Source organism: Anolis sagrei, chromosome Y (genome assembly GCF_037176765.1).
Source record: "Anolis sagrei isolate rAnoSag1 chromosome Y, rAnoSag1.mat, whole genome shotgun sequence".
Taxonomy (NCBI): Eukaryota; Metazoa; Chordata; class Lepidosauria; order Squamata; family Dactyloidae; genus Anolis; species Anolis sagrei.
The window spans coordinates 38,596,080-38,623,257 of NC_090035.1; the positions used below are offsets into that span (position 1 = coordinate 38,596,080).

Consider the following 27,178-nt stretch of genomic DNA (forward strand, 5'->3'; position numbering starts at 1 on the left):
GATTATAAGTAAAATAGTAAAGGACGATCAATACGGATTTATAAAAGGTAGAAACATCGCACATCCTATAAGAAATGTATTAAACATTCTTAATCATAACAAAAAAAGAAAATTTGCACTCTTAAAGTTAGACATATACAAAGCTTTTGATTCACTAAACCATGATTATCTGTTGCAATTAATGGGTAACTACGGATTTGACATTTCATTTACTAAAATAATAAAAGAGTTATATAGTAATATGAGAGCAAGAATAAGAGTAAATGAAGGACTAACAAAATTCTTGAAAATAGAAAGAGGAGTAAAACAAGGCTGCCCTCTATCTCCATTGTTATTTGCATTAGCAATGGAACCTCTGGCAGACAGAATATGAAACAATGGCAGGATAAAGGGCTATCAGATTAAGAACGAAAAACTGAAGATAAATCTTTATGCGGATGACATTTTATTAATAATGGAAAACCCAATAGAAGCAATAAGGGAAATACAAATAATTCTAAAAGATTTTGAAAGATACTCAGGATTGAAAGTCAACATGAGCAAATCAGAAATGCTTATATACAATATGGGGAAAAAGGAGCAGAAGGCGCTGCAGGCAAAAATGGGAGAAATAAAAATAATAAGAAATAGAATAAAATATTTAGGCATTACTATTACAAAAGAAATAACCAAGTTAAAAGTGGCCAACTATGGGGCAATATGGAAAAAAATTCAGGAAAAAATAAAAGCCTGGAGGGATAAGCAATTAAGTATCCCACGGAAAATACAAGCTCTGAAAATGTGCATAATTCCCAAACTACTTTATCTTTTCCAAACTTTATCAATAAAAATAGAATATAAACAATTAAAAGAATGGGACAACACTTTGAGAGAATGGATATATGGGAAAAAGAGAAACAGAATAATGAAAAAGATTCAATATACCCCAAAGAGAATTCTTGGATGGGGGTTTCCAAATCTACAATGTTATTATGAGGCTTTCCAATTAAGGGCACTACTAGAAATAAGTTTAAAGGGAGAAGATAAATGGATAAAAGTAGAGAATGAAATAAATCTAGGATGGGGAAAATACGGGCTATACACCAGAGATATTAACAAAATAAAGGAAAATCTAACAGGGCCGAGAAAGGTAGCATATGACTGTTGGCAAAAATGGCAAAAACTATGGGCATATAAAATATCAGGAAAGACCCCTATTAAGAGCATGGGACTCCCCAAAAGGTTAGCAAATAACTTAGAAGAAAAGGGATTAAGGAGGGTACAAGATATGTGGAAACAAGATGGAGAGATAATTAATTGGCCAGAATTTTTGGAAAAGGGGGGGAAAGAAAATTGGTTAAAATTAAGAGGGATTTGGGAAAATGTAAAAAAAGAGGGTGCAAAACCCACTGAAGAACTAAAGGTAGATAAATTGCTAAATGCAAGAGAAAAGACAAGTAAAGGAACAGTGGCAAAAATATATAATTTAATGGTAGAAGATAAAGAGTTTATGATTAGAGCAATAAGTAATAAATGGATTGGAGTTAAATCATTACAGACAAGAGAAATAGAGGAAATAATTAGGAACATGAATAAAATAAAAATAGAAAAATATAATGAATTAGAAAAAAAAGATGATATTAAGATGGTATAGAACTCCTGAACAATTGGCTTATATGTTAAAAGGAAAGAATTCGAAGTGTTGGCATTGTAATAAAGAAAAAGGTACTTATTCACACATGTGGTGGGAGTGTTCTGAAATAAAAAAATTCTGGCAAATCATACAAGTAAAAATTCAGGAGATATTCCAGATAAGAATTCAAATTAATAATGATTTGCTACTTTGGGGAGTGTTGGATCATCCGAGTATAATAATTAATTGCCAGGAGTTATTTAAGGTAATGATAAGAGCAGCCCATGCAGTGATTGCCAGAGGATGGAAAGACAAATCGAAATGGACGTTAACTAATTGGAATGACTATATGTACGATCAAGTGCTGTTAGACATTACGGGAATTATGACCAAGCAAGCACCAAGAATGGACAAAGAAAAGATCATTACAAATAGATGGAAGGTCTACTTCAACTGGGTGAAAAATGGAGGAGCCAACGATCACATCAAAGAAAAAACACAAAGACTCTACCAGTGGCTGGATCTGCAACATTAGCTAGAAATATACTGTGGTTGAAGAGGGAGGGAGGGTGGGAGGGTGGGAGGGTGGAGATAAGGTAATATACACCAGTCTAAATTAGTATAATATCTTTAATATTTGTTGAATTATTTAGGTTTTATATGTGTAACACTTGGAATTTGGCTTATTGATCTGTGTGTATAATATAATAAAAATATCTTTAAAAAAAAAAGAAAAAAAGAAAAAATAGGACAAGTGCAAAGAAGCCAGAATGGATGTCCAAAGAACTTCTAACTGTGCTAAGACACAAAAGAGACATGCACAAGAAGTGGAAAAAAGGGAGAAATCACCAAAGAAGAATTCAAACAAATAGCCAACACCTGTAGGGAAAAGGTCCGCAAGGCTAAAGCACAAAACGAGCTCAGGCTTGCCAGGGACATTAAAAACAATAAAAAGGGCTTCTATTCTTATGTCAGTAGAAAAAGGAAAATTAAGGAGGCGATAGGGCCTCTTCGAGGAGAAGATGGGGCAATGCTGACAGGGGATAGGGAAAAGGCAGAACTACTTAATGCCTTCTTTGCCTCGGTCTTCTCACAAAAAGAGAGTCTTCAACCTCAGCAAGATGGAGTGGATGAGGGATTGGAGGACATCCAATCCCAAATTGGGAAAGAAGTCGTCCAGGAATACCTGGCCGCTCTTAATGAGTTCAAGTCCCCAGGGCCAGATCAACTACACCCAAGAGTACTGAAAGAACTAGCAGAAGTCATTTCGGAACCATTGGCAACCATCTTTGAGAGTTCTTGGAGAACGGGAGAAGTTCCAGCAGATTGGAGGAGGGCCAATGTGGTCCCAATCTTCAAGAAGGGAAAAAAGGACGACCCAAACAACTACCGTCCGGTCAGCCTCACGTCGATACCGGGCAAGATTCTGGAAAAGATTGTTAAGGAAGCGGTCTGCAAACACTTAGAAACAAATGCAGTCATCGCTAATAGTCAACATGGATTTATCAAAAACAAGTCATGCCAGACTAATTTGATCTCTTTCTTCGATAGAGCTACAAGCTGGGTAGATGCGGGGAATGCCGTGGATGTAGCGTACCTGGATTTCAGTAAGGCCTTCGACAAGGTCCCCCATGACCTTCTGGCAAGGAAACTAGTCCAATGTGGGCTAGGCAAAACTACGGTGAGGTGGATCTGTAATTGGTTAAGTGGACAAACACAGAGAGTGCTCACTAATGCTTCCTCTTCATCTTGGAAAGAAGTGACAAGTGGAGTGCCGCAGGGTTCCGTCCTGGGCCCGGTCCTGTTCAACATCTTTATTAATGACTTAGATGAAGGGCTAGAAGGCAGGATCATCAAGTTTGCAGACGACACCAAATTGGGAGGGATAGCCAATAGTCCAGAGGACAGGAGCAGAATTCAAAACGATCTTGACAGATTAGAGAGATGGGCCAAAACTAACAAAATGAAGTTCAACAGTGACAAATGCAAGATACTCCACTTTGGCAGAAAAAATGAAATGCAAAGATACAGAATGGGGGACGCCTGGCTCGAGAGCAGTACGTGTGAAAAAGATCTTGGAGTCCTCGTGGACAACAAGTTAAACATGAGCCAACAATGTGATGTGGCGGCAAAAAAAGCCAATGGGATTTTGGCCTGCATCAATAGGAGCATAGTGTCTAGATCTAAGGAAGTAATGCTACCCCTCTATTCTGCTTTGGTTAGACCACATCTGGAATATTGTGTCCAATTCTGGGCACCACAATTCAAGAGAGATATTGACAAGCTGGAATGTGTCCAGAGGAGGGCGACTAAAATGATCAAGGGTCTGGAGAGCAAGCCCTATGAGGAACGGCTTAGGGAACTGGGCATGTTTAGCCTGAAGAAGAGAAGGCTGAGAGGAGACATGATAGCCATGTATAAATATGTGAGAGGAAGCCACAGGGAGGAGGGAGCAAGCTTGTTTCCTGCTTCCTTGGAGACTAGGACGCGGAACAATGGCTTCAAACTACAAGAGAGGAGATTCCATCTGAACATTAGGAAGAACTTCCTGACTGTGAGAGCCGTTCAGCAGTGGAACTCTCTGCCCCGGAGTGTGGTGGAGGCTCCTTCTTTGGAAGCTTTTAAGCAGAGGCTGGATGTCCATATGTCAGGGGTGATTTGAATGCAATATTCCTGCTTCTTGGCAGGGGGTTGGACTGGATGGCCCATGAGGTCTCTTCCAACTCTTTGATTCTATGATTCTATGATTCTATGATTCTTCCTTCTTTTTACCTTTATCCCCTTTTTTCCTGATACCAAAAGATTTCAGCATTTCCTTGGCTTGCTGTGGTGTTTTGGCCATAAATCTTTTCTCTTGACGAAAATGGATAATTGCCATCGGGTAACCCCAGATAAATTGAACTCCTTCTTTATATACATTTCAGCATATGGTTGTAATTGTTGCTTGATTTTCAGTGTTTCAATAGATAGATCTTGTTTCACTATAATTTGCTTGTTTTTGTAAAGGGGCTTTCCCCCCCTTTAATTGTTTAAAAACCTCTTGTTTTTTACTCTCTGTAGTAAACTTTATGATAATCTGTCTGAGTCTTGCCCTTACTCTTCTCATGCTCTGATGTAACCTGTCAATATCCATTATTGACACCTCAATTTGGTTGTGTTTTTTTTGTAGCCATTTCACTATTTCTTCAAGTTTTCTTCTTTATCTTTCACTGGCCAGTTTCTCAGTCTTAAATTTGCATGTCTGCTTCTATCAGCCAGGTCTGCTAATTGGCCTTTCAGTTTTGCAATCTCTTTCGTGTTATCCTCCATTTGTTTTTCCGTAGCTTGAATTTTGTTTTCTAGTACACCCATCCTCTCTCCCATTTTTATCATAGTCTCATTTATTGTTTTGAGGTTGTTTTGCAAATTTTTTCCCATATCTTCAGTTGCTTTCTTGTTGCCCTCCAAATCATCCCGTGTTAGTGGTGGTTCTTTTGGAGGCATTTTAACTTTACTAATAAGCCTTATTAAGGTTATCTCACCTTATAACAATCCCAGGGAATATCCACTTATTCTTTTGAAGTGTCTTCCAACTTCTGGTTCAGTTCAGATAACTCTCTTTTTTTCTTTTTTTAAGGCTTTCAGATTATTATTCTTTTGGGGAGAGAGGTATAGATGCAACTGCTCACTCCAGCCGCATGCGCAAAAAGCCTCCAGGAGGCCTTCTCAACAATCCTGTGAGGTAGGTCACTTTGAGAGAGGAGCTACAAAACTGTCCCGGCCTGGTTCGACACTTTAAGCACCACATTGGATCTTCATGTGTTTATCATGGAAACATCTCCGTATTATGCATGAGTGGGATATTTGGCCTCAGGTGACCCATCTTTCTAATCCAGATCCTACAATCTCTTAAGGTGCTCATCATATGTTCCTGAAAAGACACATTCTTGCTTTCTCCTGCTTTGTTTTCCTTCTTTTTCCTCCCTTTCCACTCACACACTAACATTCCAAGTCCCATTTGCTCTGGAAATCCCTTTTGTGGCTTTCCTCACACTTTCTGGAAACGCATAAGAAGGAAAATGGGTTCATGCTGTAGGGTCACATTCTGCACCACGGGTTGCGCTCACTCCCTACAGGGTTTGCATTCATTATGGCTGGATAGGTTAAATTACAATGTTAAGTGTCTTGATACTTCAAGGAAGGGAAAGTCATAGAGCAGTTTAACCTCACAGATTTTCATCGAATGACATTTTAGAGGCAATGCAGATGATCCAACGAACAAGTTGGACAATGTGACTGGATAATGACTGGTAATGAAATGCGAGGACTTATGGTTTTTATTGTGTTACTGATGTTAATTGTAATGAATTTTTACCTGTGTTAAATGTTTTGAATGTTTAAATTATTTTTGTACTGTTGTGGGCATTGAATTGTGCCATTTTGTAAACTGCCATGAGTCGCCCTTGGGCTGAGAATGGCGGTATAGAAGCATAGTAAATAAATAAAATAAATAATAAGTCAGCAAAGTTTAGAAGTCCATTTGGCCCTCCATATTTGTAGGTTTAACAATTGCAGATTTTATTTGTGGGTTTGATTAAGATGTTCCCTCTACGAATCTCTTGGTCCTTCACAACGAAGAGGTGTCAGCCTTTGGGATAGGATTATATGACAGTGTAGACTCAGTGTAGACTGGGTGGCCCACAAGGTCTCTTGTAACTCAATTCTATATAATCCAGTTCAAAGCAGATAATGCGGTCTGCTTTGATTATCTGAATTCTATGGAATTGTAGAAGGGACCTTAGAGCCATGCTGGAGGATCTAGAGATTCCTAAAGGGATTACTTCTCTAGACATTTCTAGGTCCACCAGTGTTAATCTGGGGTCAATTTACTCCACACGTTAACCACAGATTTGTGCTTGAGAATTTAGACTCTATCTAGATTGCTATATAATTCAGATTTTTTTAAAACTGGATTATATGGTAGTATAGACTCATATAATCCAACTCAAAGAAGATAATGTGGATTATCATCTTTGATAATCTGTATTATAAGGCCATGTAGAAGGGGCCTAAAACTGAATCGTCATTGCCATATAATCCAGATTATCTGTTTTACACTGGGTTATATGGCAGTGTAGACACATACAATCCAATTCAAAATAGATAATGTTGATTATCATCTTTGGTAATCTGGATTATATGGCCATGTAGAAGGGACCTAAGACTGGATCAACATTGCCATGTAATCCAGATTATTTGCTTTGAACTGGATTATATGGCAGTGTAGACTCATATAATCCAACTCAAAGTAGATAATAGTTATTATCAATAATCTGGATTATATGGCAGTGTAGAAGGGGCCTAAACCTGGATCAACATTGCCATATAAGATAGATAATTTGCTTTGAACTGGATTATATGGCAGTGTAGACTCATATAGCCCAACTAAGATAATGATGATTATCATCTGCTTTGAACTGTGTATTATATGGCAGTGTAGACTCATAATCCAGTTCAAAGCGATAATATGGATTTATTTGCTTTAATTCTCCGGATTATATCACAGTGTTGATCCAGCCTTAGGCATTCCTAGAGAAATTTAGAAATTAGGTTACAAATAAATCGTGTATCATTTTCTTGATGATTTTATGATTTTTCCATCTAACCACCTGCAAAAGTGGAGGTCTACCATGACTAGTTATATACAACTACTTGTAGTAAATTTATTTATGCGAGAGCAAAGAGATAAGTAAGTTCAAGTGTGGTTGCTGAGCCTGGACTGACACATGCAACAGATACGTGGTATTGTGCCCCTGTGCAATCAGGGCAAAAGTATGATGCCGGCACCCTCTCCCCTGCTACCGCTCCCTCTCCTCCTGCTCCCTCTGTGGCATGACCTCTGCCGCTGCATGGCGCATGACCACCCCACTGCCCCTAATGCCCGTCTGTCTTTCCCTCTCGTAGGTGCCAGCAGGTGTTCCCTTTCTGCTGTAAACCTCCCCAAACATGTGGACTCTATAATCAACAAGCACCTCTCCAAATCTTCTGCCACCCTCTGGAACTCACCCAGTAGAAGTAAGAGACCCCTTGGGGGTCAAAGAGCAGCGGAAGGGGAGGTCGCGGGGGGTCCTGTTCCTAACATCCCCATCCCTTCCTACCCCAGAGGCTCAGGGCCGTGTCCTGTTTTTGAAAATGGTTGCCATCATTGCGTGCCTTCAACTCTTTTCTCACTTATGTGATCCTATCACTGGGGCTTTTGGGGCTGAGTGTGTGTGACTTGCCTATTTGGTTTCCATGGCCAAATGGAGAATGTAACTCTCATCTCTAGCTTTGTAGTCCAATGCTTAAACAGCTACTCCACATTCGCTGTAGTTTATAGCTGTGCAGAATTGGATACTTGGCATAATTTAGCATATCCACGTTTAAGTTTGTGTTTTTAAAAAGCAACTTTCTAATTTCCATAGCTGCCAGATGAACTACGCACATGTATGTTCAGATCAAATCTCAGAAATTTGAGGTGGAACTTGGTAGGATTTCCTTTGTAGTGAGAGCGCCTTTCTTCTCTCTGTGACATGTGCACAAACTTAGTGCAAATCAGTACTACTACTACTACTACTACTAATAATAATAATAATAATGCTTTATTTATATTCCACCCTATCTCCCCAAGGGGACTCAGGGCAGATCACAGTTACACATGCACAACTAACATTCAATGCCGTTTGAACAGACAGAATAGAGATATGTTGTGTTGACATACAGCTTTTACTCCCCTTGGAGTCGAATCCAGCCACAGGGGGGTCCTGTTGTGCCATCCTCTATGACAAAGAGCCAACCTCCTTCCTCCTTCCTTTTGGTTGCTGGGCATTTTCTGATCTTTTCTTTTATGGTGTTGTAAATTACCTCCGGAGCCCCTGGTGGCACATTGGGTTAAACCGCTGAACTGCTGAACTTGCTGATCGAAAAGTCATAGGTCCGAATTTGGGGAGCGCAGAGCTCTGAATGTTAGCCCCAGCTTCTGCCAACCTAGCAGTTCTAAAACATGCAAATGTGAGTAAATCAGTAGGTACCGCTTCTGTGGGAAGATAGCAGGGCACCATGCAATCATGCTGGCCACATGACCTTGGAAGTGTCTATGGACAACACTGGCTCTCCGGCTTAGAAATGGAGATGAACACCAACCCCCAGAGTCAGACATGACCAGACTTGATGTCAGGGGAAAACCTTTACCTTTACCTAAAATACCTTCCCCGCTTTTTAGTGGTACCTAATTTCTCTACTTACAGCTCTGAGCAGTTCTCAAACTGCTTAGGTAAACATTGAGCTGGGATGACAGTCGGATGCTCATGCCGACCTGGGGCTTCAAACTGGCAACCATTTGGTTGATAGATCTTATCGCTTGCTGGTGATTTACCAGCTGTGCTAAAGTACAAATAAGGGGGAGGGGTGTTCAGTGTGGTATCTCATATGGAATTTGCACTCACTTTGATGCATGTGCTCACACCGAATATTCCTCGGTTTTGCTGCAGGAGTTGGAGTAAATTTATTGTTAGCTGCCATGAAGTTGACTTCTCATGACCACATTTATTTATTTATTTATTTATTTATTTATTTGGGGTTCTTTTACCCCGCCCTTCTCACCCCGAAGGGGACTCAGGGCGGCTTACAAAAGCAAAGGCACAATTTGATGCCTGCATCATAAAAACAATCATACACAAAATTACATCAATACACAGTTAACAACAAATATGCATTAGAACCATAAAATCAATAAAACCAAATACAAACCCAGTTTCTCCTCTTACATGGTCAGCGTTCGCTACTCATAGATCTAGTTTTACGTTCCACTTCATCAATCCTGCTGGTCTTACTCGCCTGGCTGTCTGATTTAATTGCCGGAGTGCCCAAAGGCCTGGTCCCATAACCAAGTCTTCACCCTTCTCCTAAAGGCGAGGAGGGATGATGATGCCCTGATTTACCCTGGGAGTGAGTTCCACAAGTGAGGGGCCACCACTGAGAAAGCCCTGCTCCTTGTCCCCAACAGCCTCACTTGTGACAGTGGTGGGGTCGATAGCAGGGCCTCCCCAGATGATATCAGACTCCGAGGTGGGACGTAGAGGGGGATACATTCGGACAGATACACTGGACCAGAACCGTACAGGGTTTTGTAGGTCAAAACCAACACCTTGAATTGTGCTCGGAACTGAATCGGCAGCCAGTGGAGCTGGCACAGCAGGAGGGTGGTATGCTCCCTGTATGTCGCTTCGGTGAGCAATCTGGCTGCTGCTCGCTGGACTAGTTGAAGTTTCCGAACAGTCTTCAAGGGCAACTCCATGTAGAGTGCATTGCAGTAGTCTATTTGGGATGAAACAAGAGCGTGGACCACCGTGGCCAGATCAGACTTCCCAAGGTACAGGCGCAACTCGTGCACAAGTTTTAATTGCGCAAAAGCTCTCCCGGCCACCGCTGATACCCGGGGTTCCAGGCTCAGCGATGAGTCCAGGATCACTCCCAAGCTGCGAACCTGCGTCTTCAGGGGGAGTGTAACCCCGTCCAGCACAGGCTGTAACCCTATACCCTGTTCGGCCTTACGACTGACCAGTAGGACCTCTGTCTTGTCTGGATTCAATTTCAATTTGTTAGCTCTCATCCAGTCCGACACAGCAGCTAGACACCCTCCTTGGTGACAGGTGAGAAGGAGTGACAGATCTGGACACCATCTGCATAGAGATAACATCTCAGTCCAAAACTCCAAATGATCTCCCCCAGTGGCTTCATGTAGATGTTAAATAACATTGGGGACAGAATTGAACCCTGTGGGACTCCACACAACAACAGTTGTGGGGCCGAACAGGTGTCACCCAGTAACACCTTCTGGGACCGTCCCTCAAGAAATGACTGGAGTCACTGCAAAGCAGTACTCCCAAGACCCATGTCCATGAGGCGTCCCAGAAGGATACCGTGATCGACGGTATCGAAGGCAGCTGAGAGGTCCAGCAGAACTAACAGGGACACACTCCCCCTGTCCAGCTCCCTGCGAAGATCATCTACCAAGGCGACGAAGGCTGTTTCCGTTCCATGTCCTGGTCTAAAGCCAGACTGTGCCGGATCAAGATAATCAGTGTCTACCAGAAATCCCTGGAGTTGTGCTGCCACCACACGTTCCAAGACTTTGCCCGAATAGGGGAGATTGGAAACTGGCCGATAGTTGTCTAATTGAGTGGGGTCCAGTTATGGTTTTTTCAACAGCGGTTTGATAATAGCTTGTTTTAAGCTCGCTGGAATCTTGCCCTCCTGTAAGGAGGCATTAGCCACCACCATCACCCACTCTGCCAAACCCCCTCTGGCTTCTTTTATCAGCCAGGATGGACAGGGGTCTAGGATGCATGTGGTGGGTCGCACCTCTCCAAGGATCCTGTCCACATCCTCAAGCTGAACCAATTGAAATGAATCCAACAAAATCTGACAAGCAGATGCTCTCGTTACATTCTCAGAGACTGCAGGTAAAGTGGTGTCAAAAACCGACCGAATCCGCACAATTTTATCTGTGAAAAATCTAGCAAACGCTTCACAGCGAGCTCCAGAGCTGTCAGGGATCTCGCTTTTCGGCGGGTTTAACAGACCCCTGACAACTCGGAAGAGCTCAGCTGGATGATTCTTCACAGATGAAATATTGGCAGCAAAAGATGTTTTTTGTGCTGCCGCTATTGCCACATCGTAGGACCTTAGAAAGGCATTCAGATATGTTTGGGCTGATTTGGTCGGACTCCTGCGCCACACGAGCTCTAGCCACCTTTTCTTTCGCTTCAATGCTGCCAGCTCCTCAGTAAACCAAGAGGCCGGGTTAGCTCGGTTACTCTAAAGGGGGCATTCCGGAGCGATTGTGTCGATTGCCCTAGTCATCTCGGTGTTCCAATGAGAGACCAAGGCATCGACAGGGTCGCCAGTCAAGGAGGTGGGAAACTCCCCAAGAGCCATCAGGAAACCATTTGGATCCATAAGCCTCCTGGGGCGGACCATTCTAATGGGTCCACCACCCCTGCGGAGGTTAGGAGGTACAGTAAGTCTAAACCTAATCAGGTAGTGATCGGTCCATGACAATGGAGCGATGGTCAGCTCCTCCGCCCTGACACTATCACCCCATCCCTGAGTAAAGACCAAATCCAGTGTGTCCAGCAGTATGGGTGGGACCAGATACTAATTGGGACAGCCCCATGGTTGTCATGGCGGCCATAAAGTCCTGAGCTGCACCTGAAAGGGGGGTCTCGGCATGGACGTTGAAATCCCCCAGGACTAAAAGTCGCTGGGAGCCCAGCGCCACATCCGAGACCACACCTGCTAGCTCAGGTAGGGAGACTGTCGTGCAGTGGGGTGGTCGGTACACTAACAGAATCCCTATCCTGTCCCGGTCACCTAACCTGAAGCCGGCACATTCGAATGATGATGATTGCGGGATGGGGTGCCTGATCAGGGGGATAAAATCCTTATAGACCACTGCAACTCCTCCTCTCCGCCCTCCGGGTCTTGGTTGGTGCTGCACACAATAGCCAGGTGGGCATAGTTGGGAGAGATTCACCCCTACCCCCTCGTCCAGCCAGGTCTCCATTATACATGTCAGATCAGCTTGTTCTTCCTGGATTGGGTCTCGGATGATGGATGTCTTTCAATTGACCGACCTGGCATTGAGCAGCACCATCCTTAATCCAGAGGGACCACCATCCTGACATCTCAGCTGTATCTTGTCAGGAGAGTCTTTTGGAATTGCCAATACATTCTTATTATTTTCAGGCCGAATAGTTTTTTGAGTTGTGAGATGGATAATTTTTGGAATCGCCAATGTTCTATTGAAAATTTTGGGCCGGATTTGCTTACGTCTCGGATCATTGCTATAATTTGGGTTTGTTGAATTCTTATTGTAAATTTTGGGCCGAAATGAGTGGTTTAGTCTCCTTTTCCCGTATCTCCCTCTACCCGTCACCACCTCTATAGCAGCCCCCCCACCTGTGAACCCAACTGCCCCGGGAGCATTTCCTCCCTGGTCTTCATTTGCTATCTCAGTTGCTAACATGTAATGACAGACATTGTTATAATTGTAGTTGTAAATATCTGGGACCTGTGGGTCCCGCCCTTCAATTCTTCCTAGTCCTTCCAGTGTGCCACAGATCATAAAGTGCACTTGTGCGTTATCGGGAAGGACAGAAGGCTGTTGACATAACCGTGTCAACAGAAATAATACAAATGAGAACATCAATACTTTGATGGTAAATCACAGCAAAGGCCTAAGGCCAGGTAAATCACAACGTTTGTCTAAAGCGCTGTAGTGCAATCAATCTAGCAGCAGTAATGATGGTTTGGGACCAGGCAAAACCAGACGAACTAAAGTGCAGGCTAACAGTGCAATGTTTGATATTATCTAAGACATAGTACTGATAGGACCAACAAAATTAAAGTGCTGGGTTAAAGTGCTTAACAGCAATGCTTGATATTATCTAAGACACAGTACTGATAGGATCAACAGACTTAAAGTGCTGGGTTAAAGTGCCTTAACAGAACAGTGCCCTCGCTGATTCCTAAAGTCACTCAACTAAGGCAGTCGATTCAAAACAAAGGACCCAGCTGCAGGGCCCGTGAACGAGCAAGCCGGCACGCTCAGCCTGGACCCCGTATCTTCTCGACTGTCCAGGAGAAGAGATGGTACAGTTAGTGGGAGATGGTCTTTATGACGTGGGCAATGGCTGAAAAGCGTCGCACCATTTCCTGCAGCAGAGTGGATAATATTGCTGTTATTTACACCTCCAGCCAGAGATGGCAGTGTTGGCAGATGTCGAATGTTCCTATGAGTTCGATGGCAGTGGATAATATTGCTGTTATTTACACCTCCAGCCAGAGATGGCAGTGTTGGCAGATGTCGAATGTTCCTATGAGTTCGATGGCAGCAATAACAAATGCTAACCAAAACGCTGGATCCAGAGAGGCGGGTGGGCCAGCCTCGTGGTGATGTAATGGGGACTCCTCTTCTGTAGGCCAAGCCAAGCCTCTTTTTGGTGGGCCCACGGAGCGCTTCAAGCTTCAGCTCCCTCTGATGGTATGGGCCCGACAGGAAGGAGGGCCGGATGGAAGGGCGTCTCTTTGGCAGGCCTGCGGCGTGTCTTTGCCAGGGAAGGAAGCGAGGCCCCGCAGAGGCAATGGTGATGGTGGGGGGCCCCCGCCATCGATTGGCCTGCACTGCAGCGGAGAGTTCCGCAGTTCCTGGTTGTCACATTTGGAAGAAACTGATGAAATGTGCCCCAGCAGGCAGCTCAATAATAAGAATGCCTGCAGCCTTTCTTTTGCTTTCCCCTTCTCCTTACATTGTATCATTCCCCTAATAAGGCACTTGAAACTTGCAACATTTAATCTTTCCGCTTGATACTTTTGTATCTTTCCTGCCTCAGACTAATTCAACATTAAAATAACCCCTTTTCCAGGCTCCGGAGAGCCTCCAGGCACCCCCCCCCCCCCGGACCAAGGATCTGTGTTCGCCCAATTCGCGGATACTGAAACCGCCATTTTGGACCCCAGTAACCACTAAAACAGTAATATGGCGGATCGGCGCCGTTCTAATTTTGTATTTTTCTGCTATTAATTCTAAGACTAACTGCTATCTCGCTTTCCTCATTTTGGACTCCTGCGCTCGGGGAATAATCATTTTGTTTAAAGTATTATTATTAGACAGCAAACAGCTGATTGCCAAAACTCTGCCGGCTCGGTGAAAGCAGCCTGTTTCTCCTTTGCTACCTCTCGTTCCTGCTCGGCCCTGCCATCAAGGGCTTGCTGTGGGCTCACATAGGAAGCCCCGGAGAAGCGGCCAGGCGGGAACCCTGGCCCCAGCTCGGAAGATCTAGTTCGCCAAGGGCCGGGCAATGGACTCTGTTACTACCCAACTCAGCGCCCATCACTGGACTTCTGCCTTTTCTTATTGACTCTCTGCTTCATGAACTGAACTGTTTATCATATCCATGACCACGAACTCTCTATTGGTGCCTGACTTGAGATGCAGACCGCCTCCGCTTCCGCGGATCCTCTTCAGAGCTTATGAAGCCTCCAGTTTGTGCCATAATAAGATCAAACATTGTAATAAACTTTGCTGGGGATGGGGATGGGATTTTGTTAATGAAATATATGAAAAGTATAGAATGTATATAATGAAATATCATATGGAATGTACTCTGATTCCCCTTCCCGCCTTTCCCTCTGACCCTTGCCCCAAAAGAATGTGACCTGGGGATTACTGCCGTAGAGAGGAACTCCTTTGTCCTCCTGAAACTGTTCCTATTTACATTTGCATGGGCCGCGCTGTTGATTCCTTCCCGACCCTGACTTTCAGAGCAGACAGTGAGGGGAGGGGGAGTCAACAGAAACTCAGGAAGAAAAGACTGATTAAATCATTTTGGATATTGTTGATCCCCCCTTTTTTGAGGTCCAATATCGCCGAAAGCTTCTTTTCATACTTCCTCCCAAATCCCATCACAGACCAGGAAGCTCATTGTTCCCCTATCAGACACCCCGCCAGGTGAGGACAAAAGCCTCACATACCAGCTGATGGATGCCCTTAAAGCTGTCATTTCCTCAGTCTTTGTCAGGCTTCGTCCCGCCTCCTGGCTGCTGATTGGTCCATCTTCAGAGGCGCTAGGAAGGCACTGATTGGCCTCCCAGAGGCAGCAGAGCCCGCTGATTGGTCCGGAGGCGGGGCGTGCTGCCAAGCCTCCTCCCAGCTGTTCCGCAGCCAGCCAATCAGCACGGAGCCGGCTGACAGAGGGCGGGTGGGAGTTTTGAAACTGTTTTCCTTTGTCTGTGTACTATAAAAATGCTTGGAAATTCTGTAAAATCATGCTCGTAGTGGAATGATTCCTGCAATGCATCTGATCTCAGCTGAATCACAAGAAACCTCGGTTGCTGAAAAAAAAAACTTCTTCCACTTGGATGAGGCATTATTATTTATAATATTTTTACTCTTTGGATTGGCTCTCGCTGGCCTCACCAAGGGACCCAGAGCCCTTTAGGCGCGGTCCTCGGGCTTCTCTTTCTCAAGGAGACCCCACTAAAAGCAGCTTGATATCATTGGCTCGCCAGATATTAAGCGGCACGACTGTTTGGGCTCGGCGGGGAGTGAGCCCCGGAGGTCCCGCCAGAGATGAGCCCCGGAGGTCCTGAGGATGATGGTGTCAGCGATGGTGAGGGGCGAGGGCCCAGAGTGGAAGTCAGCCGGGTTGAAGCAGGGCTGGAGCAAGGGCGAGGGTGACAACGGCGCAAGCCTATAGCCCCAGCAGTAATGGCGGCTGCAACAGCAACTGCTGGAATATCGGTGCGAGAAGCCCACCGTGGCTGCTTCCCTTAGCTGTCCCAAAGCAGCTTCACCGGTTTATGTTGACTTGACTCTTGGAGCTCCCGGGGCTCCCAGGGTCCCGGACATCAGGTAAGATATTATTTATGAGGGAGCCTGCCGAGATGTAATGGCGGCGCTCTACCTTGTTGCCCCGCAGCCTCGTTGCCCCCTCGGCTTCTTTCCCTTTCCTCAGGCCGATTTGGACCATCAAGGTCTCATTCAAGACCCCTAGTTGTTCCAGATCCAAATCTCCTTACACTGGGAGGGTTGGGGAATTGATCACCTTAGGTTTCGCTCGATTAACTCCTCAGCCGGCACAGCTTGAGATCTTATAGCTGTTCGCCAACCGGAACCGGAACCTGCTGTGGGAGATCTCCAAGTTAGGCATTCCTTGGTTGAGTCCATCCATCTGGAATGCAGGCTTCATCTTTTACCTTTCCAAGCATTATTACCTCATGATGTGGCAAAGTATGACAACTTGCCTTAGTCACCTTGGCTTCTAGGGAGAGGTCAGGTTTGAGTTGTCCATTCATTTGTCATTCTTGTTTAAGCCAATTCCGTCCATACCTATGTGTCCTAGGAATAGATTGACAGGACCACTCAGCTAGGAGTTGCATATGTGAACAGCTAAGTACTTTGTCAATTTCAAACATTGCTTAAGAGATTCTGTGGTTTGGATCCAACTGCAGCTTTTGTTTGGTTGAGTACAGCCCTGCCACTTAATGAAATTAATTATATCTAGAAGGTGGGAGCATTAACCACACAGTGCTTAACACTCATAAGAATGCAAGGGTCCCTTTGGGAAGAGAAGGAGGGTTATAAAAAGTTATTATTATTATTATTATTATTATTATTATTATTATTATGCAGTTCTTGACTATAATCAGAGGGGCTGGGCCAGATGTCTCCCTCAGGCCCCTTCTACACTGCCATAAAATCCAGATTATCAAAGAAGATAATCCACATTATCTGCTTTGAAATTGATTAGGCTGGGCTTTAGCACAGTTGGGTAATCACAAGCAGCAATGGATAATTACCAACTGAAAGGTTTGCAGTTCGAGCCTAGGTCGGGTTGAGCACCAAACCTTCAGCCTAGGTTATTGTCCACCTAAGCACTGGGAATTTCTTAAGCGGGGAGGTATTTTACGGGACCATAAGAAGCCAGCAATCAAAGAACAGGAATAAAGTCTGTGATCATAAGAGGCTAGTCATCATTGAGGATGGAGCAACAGCACCCCCCTGTGGCTGAAATTGAGCATAACTTCCAGAACACCAAAGCCAACGCACACTTCTATCTGTCTGCTTGTCCTGTATATCTAACGGCATTGAATGTTTGCCATGTATGTGTTCTGTGGTCTGTCCTGAGTCTCCTTCAGGGTGAGAATGGCGGAAAATAAATGCTGTAAATAAATGAATTATAAATAATACAAGTCTGCACTGCCCTATAGGAGCCCCCGTGATGCAGCGGGTTAAGCCGCTGAGCTGTTGAACTTGCTACCGAAAGGAGCAGAGTGAGCTCCCACTATTAGCCCCAGCTTCTGCCAACTTATAAGTTTGAAAACGTGCAAATGTGAGTAGTTCAATAGGTACCACTCCAGCGGTAAGGCAGTTATGCCGGCAAGTGATCCAGGAGATGTCTATGGACAATGCTGGCTCTTCAGCTTAGAAATGAAGATGAGCGGACTTCCAGTGAAGGCACAATGGCAGCAGCCACGGGTTGCCGAGCCTCTTAGCTTCAGTGGACTCGCTCCCCTTCCCAAGTGGAGGGCATCTAATAGAAGACACCCGAGACTGGTGATAAGAGGCCAGTCTGGTTGCCAACCTCTCTCAAGGGCACCTGGACAGAGGACGGACTTTCCCTCAAGGAGGCCCATGGACCCTCCGGGGAGCCCAGAGAGGTGCATCCATGGAAGAAGGTGTAGGGCTCGCAAAGAGCCCCTGCAGGGCCAGCCACCTTCACTTTTAAAAGATAAAGAAAATAGATAAAGAATTAGAAAGAAATTCGAAGAAAGGAAAGGAAGCAACGAGAGAAGGAACGGCGGCTACTCCTTTAAGGAAAAAGAGAGAAAGAGCAGCAGAAAAGCTGAGAAGTAAGAAGAATTATTAGATATTTCTTACAAAAGAAGAGATAAACAAGCGGAGAAGAAAGCTGACTTACAGTGAGAGGAAGAGGAAAAGAGGAGAACGATAGAAAGAGGAGAACGATAGAAAAGAAGAAGGTGAAAAATAAGCAAGAAGAGAAAGAGTCTTGCAAACAACCAAACTCGCTTCCCACCTGCTCTGTGCCTTTAAGAAAAGAAAATTACCCGTAAGAGAAAGGAAACAGCGAAGTTAGGAGAGCCGCGTCACAGGAAGGGGCGGGAGGAAGAGAGTGATGCGTCAGAAGGGCAGAAGCAATGCGGAAGTAGGGCAAGAAAATTAAATAATAAATAAATAAATAAATAATAAATAACACATATACACACATATTTATGCAAATAAATAAAATAATAATAATAATAATAATAATAATAATAATAATAATAATATAATAAATAGAATCATAGAATCAAAGAGTTGGAAGAGACCTCATGGGCCATTCAGTGCAACCCCCTGCCAAGAAGCAGGAATATTGCATTCAAATCGCCCCTGACAGATGGCCATCCAGCCTCTGTTTAAAAGCTTCCAAAGAAGGAGCCTCAACCACACTCTGGGGCAGAGAGTTCCACTGCTGAATGGCTCTGACAGTCAGGAAGTTCTTCCTCATGTTCAGATGGAATCTCCTCTCGTAGTTTGAAGCCATTGTTCCGCGTCCTAGTCTCAAAGGGAGCAGAAAACAAGCTTTTTCCCTCCTCCCTGTGGCTTCCTCTCACATATTTATACATGGCTATCATATCTCCTCTCAGCCTTCTCTTCTTCAGGCTAAACATGCCCAGCTCCTTAAGCCGCTCCTCATAGGGCTTGTTCTCCAGACCCTTGGTAATTTTAGTTGCCCTCCTCTGGACACATTCCAGCTTGTCAATATCTCTCTTGAATTGTGGTGCCCAGAATTGGACACAATATTCCAGGTGTGGTCTAACCAAAGCGGAATAGAGGGGTAGCATGACTTCCCTAGATCTAGACACTATGCTCCTATTGATGCAGGCCAAAATCCCATTGGCTTTTTTTGCTGCCACATCACATTGTTGGCTCATGTTTAACTTGTTGTCCACGAGGACAAGAAGTCCTCGTACTGCACGTACTGCTCTCGAGCCAAACATCCCCCATTCTGTATCTTTGCATTTCGTTTTTTCTGCCTAAGTGGAATATCTTGCATTTGTCCCTGTTGAACTTCATTTTGTTAGTTTTGGCCCATCTCTCTAATCTGTCAAGATCGTCTTGAATCCTGCTCCTGTCCTCTGGAGTATTGGCTATCCCTCCCAATTTGGAGCCGTCTGCAAACTTGATTATCCTGCCTTCTAACCCTTCATCAAAGTCAGGGGTCCCCAAACTTTTTGAACAGAGGGCCGGATCACAGTCCCGCAAACTGTTGGAGGGCCGGATTATAATTTGAAAAAAAAATGAATGAATTCCTATGCACTCTGCACATATATTATTTGCAGTGCAACCCCCCCCCCCCCCAAAATCAAAAAACAAAAACCCACACTTCTATATAAATAAAAATATAATGTTCGTTTGTGGGATTAACAGAACTCAAAAACCACTGGACGAATTGACACCAATTTTGGACACAAGACACCTAACAACCCAATGTATATCCTTCACACACAAAAATGATTTTGTCCTTTGGGAGTTGTAGTTGCTGGGATTAATAGTTCAACTACAATCACAGAGCATTTTGAATCCCACCAACTGGAGGGGACGTGGTTTTAAAAAGCGAATTTTCATATATTTCCCCAATGCCCATATGTCATGATTTACTGCCATATTGGCCTATTTCTGCAGTAGGCCTTTGTTCACAGAAAATGCTGATTGTTTGAGAAATCAGTGCTCCAAAGAAGAAGTTACTATTCAAGGGTAACAACATATCCGGACAAAACCAGCTAGCTGTTTGCTAGATAGAACCCCCAAGTTTCCCAGTCGCTCTGAAGCCATGTTTGCAACAGACTAACAGATAAGATACAGTCATGGTCAGAGAACAATGGACCATAGTTATGTTATAGTTGTGCCATTGTTAGGATCCCACGTGTGCTATAATGTCAATCAAAATCATAAACAACTAATGAACAACTGCATAGCTAACTTAGACCAATGAAATGATTTGTCTTTGGGAACCAATGAGATGATCGATTTCTATGTACCAATCAAACTGTTTTAATGAAAGTCATATATAATCAATGCAACCAACTTTAGGTTGGACAAACCCCTTTATTGCATTTCCATATGCATGTTTGTCACTATTGCTTCAGCTGTGCAATAAATAGCATTTTGCAGTTTTAAAGATTCAACTTTCGTGGTGTCCTTCCTCGCCCTCCTTGGGAAGGGGCAATCTGCTCTTGGATTTTGGATTTGTAGATTACCTGTTTGGTGTTTGCCCCTACATTTTCTGGAGGTTCCACCGAGATGTTGCATATTTGAGGGCGTTCTTTTTGGAGGGCACTCGCTGAGAGAGGCATTTGGGGCCTCCGGCTCAGGTGCTTATCTCTTGGCGGCAAGAGAAGAGAAGGAGTCATCTGCGTGAGAGCTTGGGCCCAACCGCTGGATTTTCCATCTTTTGGCTTGCCGCCCAAGAGTGGGCCGAGCCCGGTTGAATTACTGCAAAAGCTTCGGGGAAGGGTAAGTATGAGATGAATTGAATTTGTTGAAGCTATGAGATGAATAGGATTGTTGATTTTGGTTGAGACCACACTCGTAGAGTTAGCGGGAAGTTTCTATTAGCTGCAGTAAAAAAACATCCTTTGGACTGGAGTGTGGGGGAGAGTGAAATCGGATGCTCTGACTTCACTTCCCAAAGAAACTAACTTTTAGTACTGACTGGAGAAAAACAAAAAAAAAACCCAAAAATCCATCAAACAAAACCCAGCCAAAATCCTATAGGAATGTGGGGTGAATGGCCACTTGTGTGTGCGTTTCCATGTGCACAAGGCTGTCTTGTCTTCACACCACCTGTCTTGTTTCCATACTTATGTGGGGGGGATTTAAGATTGATGTGATGCTGAGTTAAAAAAAATGACAAACTGCCTATGCTGATGTTTTTTACTAATGTTGATGTCTTAAACTTTTGTGTTGAAATGTATTGCAAATGCTGAGATTTCAAATTCATCTGTACTGATTTCAATGTTATTGCAAACTGTTAAATTGTGTGGAGGTGCTGATTTAGTTGAAAAGGTCCTGTGTTTAATCTTGAGTGTGCATTCTGAGGCTGGAGAGGGCTTCGCCTCAGTGATTCTGGAAAGGAAAGAATGAGAGAAGCTGTTTTGATGTTGTGTTGTGTGATTTGAATTTTCTGCAAAAACTTTGGATTCTAGCCACCTGTTTGAAAGGGAGAAATAGTATTTGTGTTTGCTTGAGTCAAAGGGTGACAGAAGCAGTGAGATTTTATAAAAGACATGAATCTTGCATTTTTAGGGGCCCTTCCTTGAATGGAACAGCTGTTTGCCTTTTTCTGTACTCCAAGAGATCCCCTGCATAGAAACACAAGCCTCCTTGTTGCTTTCTTATAACAGCTCAGCAGCCAGCCTTCAGTGGCTCCCAGCTCCCACAAGCTCCAAAAAGCGACCTCTGTCACACAGTAGCACCGGCTTCCTTTTACCATCAAAACCCCAAGGAAGTCACCCACAGACGCAGCCAGTCAGGATGGGATCACAACAAAGCAAAACTCCTAGCCCCTTACATTGTATGCTAGAACATTTCAAAGAATTTAAAGAGTTGGTTCCAGCCCCAAACAGCTTGACAGCTTCTAAATTAAAACATCCATGTTCTGTGGAGTGGCCCGGATTTCAGACAGTGCCGTCTTGGCCTCCTGCAGGGTCATTTCACATCACCCCTATCAGAGAAATTTTGAAATATTGTACACTTAAACAGCCATCGCAATTTTACTATGCATCTGCGTGGCAAATAGCAGTCTCTACTGCTCCCCAATGGTTGAAAGACTACCAAGTACGCCACTCAGAATTTCTAACATTGACTGTCAGAGAAAACAAACAGGTTCATCAGTGTTATGAAGATGAGGAACCCCCACCACCTTACCAAGACCTCTATGCCAGGGGTTCTCATAGATCACGTGATCCTTCAGCAGCAGGTCATTATCAAAGACCTCAGAAAAGATTCCCCAAAACTTTAAATCTTCTTAAAACTCAAGAAGTGACCCAAGGCAGGTTTGAAGGCCCGGGTGCATATTTAGAGAGACATTTGGAGGCATACAGAACCTACTCACCTTATGACCCAGAATCCCCAGAAAGCCAACAGACTGTTAATACTGTATTTGTAACACAAGCTTCTCCAGATATTCGCAGAAAGCAGCAAAAACAACCAGGGTTTGCAGAGATGAATGTAAATCAGCTTGTGGAAATTGCCACTCAAGTTTACAAAGGGAGAAAGGAGGATGAAAGAAAGGAGAAGAAAAAGGCTAAGCAAGAAGAATATAAAATGTTTTTGACAATGTTGGATGAGAGAGATAAAAGGCAAGTTGGAACAGGAAGAGGAAGAAATAGAGGATGGTACCGAGGAGGATGGGGTCAAGGGAGTCAGTTGGATCGTGACCGGTGTGCACATTGTGGGAAGAGAGGGCACTGGTGACGAGACTGTCCATTGTTGAGGGCCGGAGAAGGGCAGATGAATCGGGGAACAGGCCGTGGAAGTGGATTTAACAAAGGGAGAGGTCCATATAGACGGAATCAGGAGCCACCACTACAGCAGACCATGCAGCAGCCTGCACTCCCCCTTGGGGACTTTGTCGGCATGGCCGAGTGGGATGAGAGTGAACTTTTCTAATTGACACTGGAGCTGACAGATCGGTGGTAACCCAACCTATTGCTCCAAAGATTCAAGACAAATTGAACATAGTGGGAGCCACCGGACAGTGAAAACAATATCCTTTGCTAAAAAATAGACAATGCAATTTCCCTGAATGCCCAATGAAACTGTTAGGAAGAGACTTGTTATGCAAGATGAGAGCAATTCTAGCCTTTGAAAGTGATAGGACCATGGAGATGGGAGTTAGAGGAGACAACTACACCCTTACCTGCCAAATACAAGAAGAATGGAGACTGTTTGACCAGGTGTATGGGCGGGAGACAATCCCCTTGGGTTGGCCATCTGTGTCCCACCAGTAGTTGTTGAAGTAAAACCAAGTGCAATGCCAGTTTCCATCAAGCAATATCCAATAAGAATCAATTCCCGATTTGAGAAAATTATGCAAGATACTCCCTGGGAATTGTCAATTGTAAGAAATTCCCTGGAAACTAGGTTCTGTGAGACCTTGTGTTGTAGGAGGTATTTGTGATGTGCACATGTGATCTTGAGTGAGTGGCAGCAAAGATTATCTATGTGTTGTAACACTGGGTTGAGATTTGTGCAAGCACCGCTGTGTAAAAGAATGAGTACCTGATTTAGTTTTCCAAGAGTGCTGAATGAAAAGATTTTAAAGAGAAACTGAGAACTGTTTTGTGTGGATGGATTATTGTTGTTTCAAATGAGGACTCGTTGTTCAAGTGCTTGGAAGAAGATAGGAATGTGGAATACAATGATGTGTCAAAAGAGAGCTTTGTGTCCTGAATTTTGGCACGGAAAAAATATATAAAAAGTAAGACTGCCTGAAAAGTTGGCAGGTGATTTGGCTATTTTGACCTTGTATGTGTGCCTAAATGATATGGGACTGAGTTTGAAATTCTGCATATTCCATTGATGAAATGAAGGCTGAGAACGAGAGACACTCAGACATGTTGAGTTGAAAAGTAAATATAGAATGTTAATTGTGTTTGAAGGATTCCAGTAAAGAGAGAGAAGAAAGGCCTGATTCAATGGGAAAAGAATTTATGTTCGAAATGTGTCTTTTTGATATTTAGCAACACACCCCTAATGCTGCAATTTGAAAATCTGTGTTCTTAAAATGTAAGAAGAATGTGTATTATGACAAAATGAATGATCTTTAAAAGTTTGATGTTTTCAATAATTATTTTGAATTTTTATGTTCTGTTCTGTGTGCTGTTTTCAAATGATGTGTGTGAATGCAAAAGAGGGGAAGTTGACCTTGGGAAGTTTGTGTGTGTGTGTGTGTGTGTGTGTGTGTGTGTGTGTGTGTGAACGAGGTTTCTCTCTCTGTGTATGAATGTGTAAAAGTCCTAACCACTAACCACTAACCAGCCTATCCTTTGCAGATTGAATGTGTGTGAATTTGGAGAATGAATATTATGCTATGTGACATTTTCTGAAATGGTTAAAATCCTGATTTGTTCTGTGTCTATGGGGAAAAAATGAGTCTTGCATTATGAATATGTATCTTTTGAAAACATGAAAAATTGCCCGCATGGGCTGTATAAATAACTGTGGGAAAAAAAGAGCAAAAAACCTGATGTCAAAGGTTTTTGTGTCAAGGGTTGTGACTGGCCAAAAGAGTTTTTCAAGCACTGAAAGAGGCCAGGGCACATCAAAACGAAAATTTGAAGACTGATAGAAACTCATTGTCTGTGTTAAAAATGTTTAAAAGCAGGCTGTTTAAGAACTGTTAGAAACTGATGTTTTACAATGCCCTGAATGTACAGTATGTTACAGAGATAAGAACTTAGATTGGTACCAGCCAGGATGAGATCAAATGAAATGGATTGACTGTGTTTTAAGAGTGCATTTTTAAAACTGAAGTTCTAACTTTATTTTTTGCTCAAGAAAATGGAAATAATTCTTATGTTTAAAGCAACTGTATGTCATGAGAGAGTGAAATCATGTGCTGGAGTTTTAAAATGTTTTTTTTAAGAGCTGTTTTAAAATGGATGCTATGTGGAGGGCTCTTGCTTTACAGAGCCAGAAGAGAGATAGCGAGAAAAGAACATGGTGTTCTCTTGCCATTCTCTGGCAGAAGAGAGAACAGTGGTTATGAATGGTACATTTTAAAAGTATCTAATACCATTTTGGATTTTTTGTGTTCAAATTTATGAATGCTTACCAGAGCTCCTTGTAGCTTTCTGGTTCAAAGGGGAACATGCTTCATTTTGCCCTCCCTTCTCTATGAACTGCTGATGGACATTAACTCCTTGCAGGTTGGGACATTTTGAGGCTTGTGCCGAAAGGGGAAAGTTACATCTGTGTGTGGACAAAGTTTAAAGTTTGGGTTGTTATAAGTTTTTCAGGCTGAATGGCCATGTTCCAGAAGCATTCTTTCCTGATGTTTTGCCTGCATCTATGGCAGGTATCCTCAAGGTGCCCCCGGTGGCACAGTGGGTTGGACCCCTCTGCCGGCATGACTGAGCTCCCTCTATCAGCTCCAGCTCCTCATGTAGGAGCATGGGGGGGGGGCCTCCCACAGGGATGATAAAAACATCAAATCATCTGGGCGTCCCCTGGGCAACAACCTTGCAGACAGCCAATTCTTTCACACCAGAAGCAACTTGCAGTTTCTCAAGTCGTTCCTGACAAAAGTTTAATTTTGTTTCCCAGCAACCCTTCTTGGAAAGAGGCACAGGATTTGTGTCTAAAATTGTTTTGTACCAGAAAGTTTTTGGTTAGAAAGTCTGATTTTGTCCCAGAACAACAGCTTAATAGAGGTTGTGGAATTTATAAATGCATTTTCTTTTGAAGGAGAATCCAACCCCTCCTTCCCTATCCTCTGTTGTCATTGGAGGATGGCCTTTTCTTCAGATGGCTATGAAATGACTATAGTACTTTTATGTTAGAAATAACAGAACTCTTTACATTGTTTTTGTTTGATATTTTCTTCAAAAGAAAACTTATAATTGAATTTGACAGCAGAATTGATTTTTTATGTGGATACAATAACGTTGGACATGAGTTATAGTTCTTAGCCCAAAGTGACTAACTTCACAGCTTTTCTTCAAACATAGGGCAAAGTACCTCTACAAATTTTGCTACTTTGGCCCAAATTCCTCTACAAAAGTTACTGAAAGAGGTAATTCTGGAACGGGACATTAGAACAGGTAGATAGGGCAGCTTGCCCTGGATTTTTGCCAGATTTAAGAGACAATGCTTAGCAAAAGGCCCCAGAGATTTTTACCAAATTTGTGAGATATTGCCAGTAAACAAGCTCAAGAGACATTTTTACAGTTTACTGTTTTGATTAAGTTGGAAAAGCAGGTCGCAGATGGAATGGGCAACCGAGAGTGCCAGTATACATTGCTAAATGATTGCTTACAGCAGATGGATGGAGGAACTATGAGATAAATCGTGGAGAGGAACCATGAGATGAATTGTGGGGAAAACCGTGGAGAATTGTTTAAAAAGGATGAAGATTGGTCGAGAGGACTTCGGAGTGGGAGATCGTAGAGGCCCGCCAATGGATGTAGAAGCGAAGGATGTTGATGGAGCTGACGACAGAACTGGTCAAAAAGACTTCAACAGATGGGTAATCAGTATCCCCCTCCCCCTTTCCTCTCACTATCTTTCTGCTTATCTCTTTCAGCTCCTGAGCTCCTGTATGGGACCCAATTCCTAAAAATTGGATGAGACCCTGTTCCTAAATTGGATATCCGAAAGGCACCACTGCCAGCCTGGAAAGCCAAGCCTACCCAAACCATCACCAACTGGGTAGAGCGAGACCTAAAAGGCACCACTGCCAGCTGGAAAGCCTAATGGGAGTCCAAAACACAGGAGCCAAGCCCACCCAAACCAGGAGTGCAAAATGCAGGAGCCAAACCACCACCAACTGGGTAGGATGAGCTAAAAGACTTGTGATATATGAAGATTTTATTTTACAGACTTTCCTGGATACAGACTTTCTTTACACAGAGACTGACTTTAGAGCTAGAGACTTTGCTAGTTACAGAGACTTTTTGGACTTAGAGACTTTCTTCATTTTGCCTGGAATTTAATAGACTCATTTCTTCAATCAAGAAGGGGAACACACCCCCAGTTTGACTCAGATTGTTTTTGTATGCCAGAGACTGAAAGGACATGAAAGTTGGATACAGATGTGTGTGGCCACGTTTGGGCCTGATGAGGACTGGATTTGATACATACGTGCATGGCTGTAAAGAACCTCCGCCACTGGTAATGAAGCTGCCACCAATTGTAGAGACGCTACCAACTAGTGAGGAAGCGCCTAGGTTTAGGAGAGAGGAGCCACTGATTTGTAA

The 27,178-nt window shown here is 43.5% G+C and overlaps 1 pseudogene; it reads left to right on the plus strand.

Moving 5' to 3' along the window:
- The window catches only part of LOC137095600 (MAP7 domain-containing protein 1-like), a 99,183-nt pseudogene that overhangs the window by 33,548 nt on the left and 38,457 nt on the right, over positions 1 to 27,178 (plus strand).